Source organism: Cryptomeria japonica, unplaced genomic scaffold, assembly GCF_030272615.1.
Source record: "Cryptomeria japonica unplaced genomic scaffold, Sugi_1.0 HiC_scaffold_1716, whole genome shotgun sequence".
Classification (NCBI taxonomy): Eukaryota; Viridiplantae; Streptophyta; class Pinopsida; order Cupressales; family Cupressaceae; genus Cryptomeria; species Cryptomeria japonica.
Window position 1 is genome coordinate 12481 of NW_026730022.1, and position 7923 is coordinate 20403.

Genomic DNA, 7923 nt, shown 5'->3' on the forward strand with positions numbered 1-7923 from the left:
GGGTGCGATCATACCAGCGTTAGTGCACCGGATCCCATCAGAACTCCGCAGTTAAGCGCGCTTGGGCCGGAGTAGTACTGGGATGGGTGACCTCCCGGGAAGTCCCGGTGTTGCACCCTTTTTTAGTTTTTCGCCGGGCGTCGCAATGCTATTTGAATAAACCTTTTGCCCGTTTGCGTTCTCGTCGGGGCCGGGCCGGGCCGGGGTGCGCTGCCCGCACTACCGCGCGCGCGGGGGCGACACCGAGCGCGCACCCGAGGCGCCCCGAGCACACAGGCCACGGTGCAACCCGGGCGTTGTGCGCGCACCCCGGTGCGCCCGAGGTGCTGCGCGCGCACCCAGGTGAAATCGGTGTGCACCTCGGCCAGTGCGCGCTCGGTCGAGTCGCGCACGTTGGCCAAGGTGCACGGTGATGTTTCTTACTCTAAGGTTCCGCACCAGACGCCCGGGACAGGTGAGCGAAGCTGGGCGGGGCCGGGTGCGCGGCCGGGGCAGGTGCACGCAGCTGGAGAGAGCTTTGGAGCACACTTCGGAGCGCACCAATGATGCGCTCCATTCAAAAGTTTCCTGAAAAGGCAAAAAAAGTTGAGATTATAGAATTTCCCACTTGAGAGATTGTAAAAAAAAAAAATTTAAAATGAAGGAAACGCGGGTGCCAAGGTGTGCGCAGCCCAGCCAAGGTGTGCGCACCAAGGCGCCCACCCTGGCGAAGGTGCACGCAAGGTGCGCACCCGAGGCAAACCGGACAATTAACCCAACTTTCGACTTCGCGCGCACCTTGGAGCGCACTTCGGAGCGCTCCTTGGTGCGCACCAATCTTGGGCACCTCGGAGTGCACCATGGCGCCCACCAAGGTGCGCACCCGGGGCAAACCGAGCTCCGACTTCGTGCGCACCTTGGAGCGCACGAAAGGTGCGCACCATGGCGCCCACCAAGGTGCGCAGCCCAGCCAAGGCGTGCGCATCAAGGTGCGCACCCTGGCGAAGGTGCGCACCCGGGGCAAACCGAGCTCCGACTTCGTGCGCACCTTGGAGCGCACAAAAGGTGCGCAACCCAGCCAAGGTGTGCGCACCCCGGTCAAACCGAGCTCCGAATCGTGCGCACCAGAGGTGCACGCCATCGTGCGCACCTTGGAGCACACTTCGGAGCCCTCCTTGGTGCGCGCCGATGTTGCGCACCTCGGAGCGCACCCGGGGAAAACAATGCAATTAACCCGACTTTCGACTTCGTGGGCACCTCGGAGCGCTCTCGGGTTCGCACCTCGGAGCACACCGAGGTGCGCACCTTTGATGCGCTGCCTTCACCAATTTCCAGAAAAGGCAAGAAAACATTGAGAAGGTGTGCGCACCGAGGTGCCCACCCTGGCGAAGGTGCACGCGAGGTGCGCACCCGGGGCAAACCGGGCTCCGACTTCGTGCACGCCGCACCTTGGAGCACACTTCGGAGCGCTCCTTGGTGCGCACCAGGGCGCGCAACCCAGCCGAGGTGCCCACCCCGGCGAAGGTGCACGCGAGGTGCGCACCCGGGGCAAACCGGGCTCCGACTTCGTGCACGCCATGGTGCCCACCGCGGCGAAGGTGCACGCGAGGTGCGCACCCGGGGCAAACCGGGCTCCGACTTCGTGCACGCCGCACCTTGGAGCACACTTCGGAGCGCTCCTTGGTGCGCACCATGGTGCCCACCAGGGCGCGCAACCCCGCCAAAGGTGCACGCGAGGTGCGCACCCGGGGCAAACCGGGCTCCGACTTCGTGCACGCCGCACCTTGGAGCACACTTCGGAGCGCTCCTTGGTGCGCACCATGGTGCCCACCAGGGCGCGCAACCCCGCCGAAGGTGCACGCGAGGTGCGCACCCGGGGCAAACCGGGCTCCGACTTCGTGCACGCCATGGTGCGCACCGCGGCGAAGGTGCGCACCCGGGGCAAACCGGGCTCCGACTTCGTGCACGCCGCACCTTGGAGCACACTTCGGAGCGCTCCTTGGTGCGCACCAGGGCGCGCAACCCAGCCGAGGTGCCCACCCCGGCGAAGGTGCACGCGAGGTGCGTACCCGGGGCAAACCGGGCTCCGACTTCGTGCACGCCGCACCTTGGAGCACACTTCGGAGCGCTCCTTGGTGCGCACCATGGTGCCCACCAGGCCGCGCAACCCAGCCAAGGTGTGCGCACCAAGGTGCACGCGAGGTGCGCACCCGGGGCAAACCGGGGTCCGACTTCGTGCACGCCGCACCTTGGAGCACACATCGGGGCGCTCCCGGGTTCGCACCGGCGTTGCGCACCGTGGTGGGCACCTCGGAGCACACCAAGGTGGGCAGCGAGGTGCGCACCTTTGATGCGATGCCTTCACTAATTTCCATAAAAGGCAAAAAAAAAACGAGATTTTAAAATTTCCGTTTTGAAAGATAGTGAGAAAAAGGGAATGCTGGTGCCATCTTGAGCCCGCCCTGGTGCGCAGCCCAGCCAAGGTGTGCGCACCAAGGTGCCCACCCTGGCGAAGGTGCGCGCCCGGGCAATTAACCCAACTTCCAACTTCGCGCGCGCCAGGGTGGGAGCGCACCCAACAACCGGGCCTGGGAAGAGCCAATGCGAGAAACCCCACCAAACGCTCTGACAAAAAAAGAGGGGGCGCTCCAGTAACCCCGCTTCGGAGCGCACCCTGGGCAAACCCAGCCAAGGTGCCCACCCCGGCCAAGGTGCAGGCGAGGTGCGCACCCGGGGCAAACCGGGCTCCGACAACGTGCACGCCGCACCTTGGAGCACACTTCGTAGCGCTCCCGGGTGCGCACCTCAGAGCACACCAAGGTGGGCAGCGAGGTGCGCACCTTTGATGCGCTGCCTTCACTAATTTCCAGAAAAGGCAAAAAAAAAAGGAGATTTTAAAATTTCCGTTTTGAAAGATAGTGAAAAAAACGGAACGCGCGTGCCATCTTGAGCCCGCCCTGGTGCGCAGCCCAGGTAAGGTGCCCACCCTGGCAAAGGTGCGCACCCGGGCAATTAACCCTACTTCCGACTTCGTGCGCGCCAGGGTGGCAACCGGGCCTCGGAAGAGCCAATGCGAGAAACCCCACCAAACGCTCCGACAAAAAAAGAGGCGGCGCTCCAATAACCCCGCTTCGGAGCGCAGCCGGGGCAAACCCAGCCAAGGTGCCCACCCCGACGAAGGTGCACGCGAGGTGCGCACCCGGGGCAAACCGGGCTCCGACAACGTGCACGCAGCACCTTGGAGCACACTTCGAAGCACTCCCGGGTGCCCACCGGCGTTGCGCACCGTGGTGGGCAGCGAGGTGCGCACCTTTGATGCGCTGCCTTCACTAATTTCCAGAAAAAGGCAAAAAAAAATGAGATTTTAAAATTTCCGTTTTGAAAGATAGTGAAAAAAAAGGAACGCGGGTGCCATCTTGAGCCCGCCCTGGTGCGCAGCCCAGGCAAGGCATGCGCACCAAGGTGCCCACCCGAGGTGCACACCCGGGGCAAACCGGGCTCCGACTTCGTGCAGGCCGCACCTTGGAGCACACTTCGGAGCGCTCCTTGGTGCGCACCATGGTGCCCACCAGGGCGCGCAACCCAGCCAAGGTCTGCACACTAAGGTGCCCACCCCGGCGAAGGTGCACGCGAGGTGCGCACCCGGGGCAAACCGGGCTCCGACTTCGTGCACGCCATGGTGCCCACCGCGGCGAAGGTGCACGCGAGGTGCGCACCCGGGGCAAACCGGGCTCCGACTTCGTGCACGCCGCACCTTGGAGCACACTTCGGAGCGCTCCTTGGTGCGCACCATGGTGCCCACCAGGGCGCGCAACCCAGCCAAGGTGTGCGCACCAAGGTGCACGCGAGGTGCGCACCCGGGGCAAACCGGGGTCCGACTTCGTGCACGCCGCACCTTGGAGCACACATCGGAGCGCTCCCAGGTTCGCACCAGCGTTGCGCACCTTTGATGCGCTGCCTTCACTAATTTCCAGAAAAGGCAAAAAAAAACGATATTTTAAAATTTCCGTTCTGAAAGATAGTGAAAAAAACGGAACGCGGGTGCCATCTTGAGCCCTTCCTGGTGCGCAGCCCAGGCAAGTTGTGCGCACCAAGGTGCCCACCCTGGCGGAGGTGCGCGCCCGGGGCAAACCGGGCTCCGACTTCGTGCACTGCATGGTGCCCACCAAGGCGCGCAACCCAGCCAAGGTGCCCACCGCAGCGAAGGTGCACGCGAGGTGCACACCCGGGGCAAACCGGGCTCCGACTTCGTGCACGCCGCACCTTGGAGCACACTTCAGAGCGCTCCTTGGTGCGCACCAGGGCGCGCAACCCAGCCGAGGTGCCCACCCCGGCGAAGGTGCACGCGAGGTGCGCACCCGGGGCAAACCGGGCTCCGACTTCGTGCACGCCATGGTGCCCACCGCGGCGAAGGTGCGCACCCGGGGCAAACCGGGCTCCGACTTCGTGCACGCCGCACCTTGGAGCACACTTCGGAGCGCTCCTTGGTGCGCACCATGGTGCCCACCAGGCCGCGCAACCCAGCCAAGGTGTGCGCACCAAGGTGCACGCGAGGTGCGCACCCGGGGCAAACCGGGGTCCGACTTCGTGCACGCCGCACCTTGGAGCACACATCGGGGCGCTCCCGGGTTCGCACCGGCGTTGCGCACCGTGGTGGGCACCTCGGAGCACACCAAGGTGGGCAGCGAGGTGCGCACCTTTGATGCGATGCCTTCACTAATTTCCATAAAAGGCAAAAAAAAAACGAGATTTTAAAATTTCCGTTTTGAAAGATAGTGAGAAAAAGGGAATGCTGGTGCCATCTTGAGCCCGCCCTGGTGCGCAGCCCAGCCAAGGTTTGCGCACCAAGGTGCCCACCCTGGCGAAGGTGCGCGCCCGGGCAATTAACCCAACTTCCAACTTCGCGCGCGCCAGGGTGGGAGCGCACCCAACAACCGGGCCTGGGAAGAGCCAATGCGAGAAACCCCACCAAACTCTCTGACAAAAAAAGAGGGGGCGCTCCAGTAACCCCGCTTCGGAGCGCACCCTGGGCAAACCCAGCCAAGGTGCCCACCCCGGCCAAGGTGCAGGCGAGGTGCGCACCCGGGGCAAACCGGGCTCCGACAACGTGCACGCCGCACCTTGGAGCACACTTCGTAGCGCTCCCGGGTGCGCACCTCAGAGCACACCAAGGTGGGCAGCGAGGTGCGCACCTTTGATGCGCTGCCTTCACTAATTTCCAGAAAAGGCAAAAAAAAAAGGAGATTTTAAAATTTCCGTTTTGAAAGATAGTGAAAAAAACGGAACGCGCGTGCCATCTTGAGCCCGCCCTGGTGCGCAGCCCAGGTAAGGTGCCACCCTGGCAAAGGTGCGCACCCGGGCAATTAACCCTACTTCCGACTTCGTGCGCGCCAGGGTGGCAACCGGGCCTCGGAAGAGCCAATGCGAGAAACCCCACCAAACGCTCCGACAAAAAAAGAGGCGGCGCTCCAATAACCCCGCTTCGGAGCGCAGCCGGGGCAAACCAAGCCAAGGTGCCCACCCCGACGAAGGTGCACGCGAGGTGCGCACCCGGGGCAAACCGGGCTCCGACAACGTGCACGCAGCACCTTGGAGCACACTTCGAAGCACTCCCGGGTGCCCACCGGCGTTGCGCACCGTGGTGGGCAGCGAGGTGCGCACCTTTGATGCGCTGCCTTCACTAATTTCCAGAAAAAGGCAAAAAAAAATGAGATTTTAAAATTTCCGTTTTGAAAGATAGTGAAAAAAAAGGAACGCGGGTGCCATCTTGAGCCCGCCCTGGTGCGCAGCCCAGGCAAGGCATGCGCACCAAGGTGCCCACCCGAGGTGCACACCCGGGGCAAACCGGGCTCCGACTTCGTGCAGGCCGCACCTTGGAGCACACTTCGGAGCGCTCCTTGGTGCGCACCATGGTGCCCACCAGGGCGCACCCGAGGCAAACCGGGCTCCGACTTCGTGCACGCCGCACCTTGGAGCACACATCGGAGCGCTCCCAGGTTCGCACCAGCGTTGCGCACCTTTGATGCGCTGCCTTCACTAATTTCCAGAAAAGGCAAAAAAAAACGATATTTTAAAATTTCCGTTCTGAAAGATAGTGAAAAAAACGGAACGCGGGTGCCATCTTGAGCCCTTCCTGATGCGCAGCCCAGGCAAGTTGTGCGCACCAAGGTGCCCACCCTGGCGGAGGTGCGCGCCCGGGGCAAACCGGGCTCCGACTTCGTGCACTGCATGGTGCCCACCAAGGCGCGCAACCCAGCCAAGGTGCCCACCGCAGCGAAGGTGCACGCGAGGTGCGCACCCGAGGTGCACACCCGGGGCAAACCGGGCTCCGACTTCGTGCACGCCGCACCTTGGAGCACACTTCAGAGCGCTCCTTGGTACGCACCAGGGCGCGCAACCCAGCCAAGGTGCTCACCCCGGCGAAGGTGCACGCGAGGTGCGCACCCGGGGCAAACCGGGCTCGGACTTCGTGCACGCCGCACCTTGGAGCACACATCGGAGCGCTCCCGGGTTCGCACCAGCATTGCGCACCTTTGATGCGCTGCCTTCACTAATTTCCAGAAAAGGCAAAAAAAAGAAAAAAATGAGATTTTAAAATTTCCGTTTTGAAAGATAGTGAAAAAAACGGAACGCGGGTGCCATCTTGAGCCCGCCCTGGTGTGCAGCCCAGGCAAGTTGTGCGCACCAAGGCACCCACCCTGGCCAAGGTGGGTCACGGGGTGGGTCCTAGGGTGGGTAACGGGGTGGGTACTAAGGTGCGTGCCAAGGTGGGTCATAGGGTGGGTGCCAAGGTGGGCACCAGGGTGGGTGTGCACCAACCCTAGCCAGGGTAGGTCACGGGGTGGTTGTCGGGGTGGGCGTCAAGGAGCCAAGGTGGGTGGCAAGTAGCCAAGTTGCGTGCCAAGGTGGGTGTCGGGGTGGGTGCCAAGGATCCAAGGTGGGTGCCAAGGAACCAAGGTGGGTGTCTGGGTGGGTGCCGAGGTGGGAGCCAGGGTGGGTCCCAAGGTGAGTGCAAAGGTGGGTGCCAGGGTCAAGGTGAGTGCCAATGTGGGTTCCAAGGTGCCAGGGTCAGGGTGAGTGCCAATGTGGGTTCAAAGGTGCTAAGTTGGGTGCGAGGTTGGGTGCGAGGGTGGGTGGGTGCCAAGGTGTGCTAGGTGGAAGCCCGGGTGGGTCGGCATCCCATGGGTGTCGAGTTGGGTGCCTGATGGGTGCTTCTTGTCAAGTTTTAGTCGTCGGGACTCATTTCGAGCCTTAGAGGTCGTTTCTTGTCCGGTTGCCCTGTCTTCGACCTGGGAACCCAATTTTGGTCCTCGGGTCCCATTTTTTTTTGTCTCGCATCCCACTTTTGGCCTGTGGCCTTTTCGGGGTCGATTCTCGTTTTGGGCATCAGAGCATGTTTCTTCTCCTAAAACCCAATATTTGTTTATTAAGTCTCGGAACACATTTTTGTTCTCGTGGACCCATCATGGGTCTTGGAACGCATTTGTGGTCCTTGGGTCCCATTTTGCATCCCGAAACTTGTGTTTTGGTGCTTGATCCCTATTTTGGGTGCCCACCTTGCACCAAGTGCGCACCCGGGGCAAACCGAGCGCCTTGGTGCACCGGGGCAAGATCGAGCGTGCACCCGAGGCGCCCCGAACATGCACCAAGGTGCACTCGGCCCACATGTGAGCGCAGGTCGTTGCGCCCGAGGTGGTGTGTGGGCACCGCGTTGCAGACGGGACACTGCACGCACACGACGCCCCCTCCAGGTGCACGCACGTAGGCCGGGCCGGGTGCACACCCGACGCCCTAGCAAGGTGCGCGCACCCGGGCAGGGCTCACACTTGGCGAACGGGGCGCACTTCGCGAGGGAGGGTGTGCACCTCGACGGGGGTGGGTGGCCGGGGTGGATTCGCACGTGGGTCGCGGTTTGCTAAGTACACACTGCGACAAGCTCATAAC

The 7923-nt window shown here is 62.8% G+C and overlaps 1 non-coding gene across 1 annotated transcript; it reads left to right on the plus strand.

Moving 5' to 3' along the window:
* Positions 1-119, plus strand: LOC131873433 (5S ribosomal RNA). The gene has a single exon (XR_009371387.1). It is a non-coding gene; the product is annotated as a 5S ribosomal RNA (ribosomal RNA).
* The last annotated feature ends 7804 nt before the right edge of the window (positions 120-7923 follow it).